We start from the raw sequence: 248 nt of genomic DNA on the forward strand, positions 1-248 counted from the left end.
CAATCAAACGTATTGAAACGTGTTGTATTATAACCCCAAAGAACACTAGACAAACCATTTAGTTGTTCAACGCAATGTTTCCGAATTCTTAGCCCATTTGGGACCAAATTTCAACAAGTTTTTCTCCACACTTCTAAACCCTCTTCATGTATCTCTAGCACTTGTTATCAATCAAATTTATTGTATTCTCACATATTCTAACCCCAAAAAACACTAGACAAGACATTTAATGCTTCAAAGCAATGTTT

The sequence above is a fragment of the Capsella rubella genome, unplaced genomic scaffold (assembly GCF_000375325.1).
Source record: "Capsella rubella cultivar Monte Gargano unplaced genomic scaffold, Caprub1_0 scaffold_17, whole genome shotgun sequence".
Classification (NCBI taxonomy): Eukaryota; Viridiplantae; Streptophyta; class Magnoliopsida; order Brassicales; family Brassicaceae; genus Capsella; species Capsella rubella.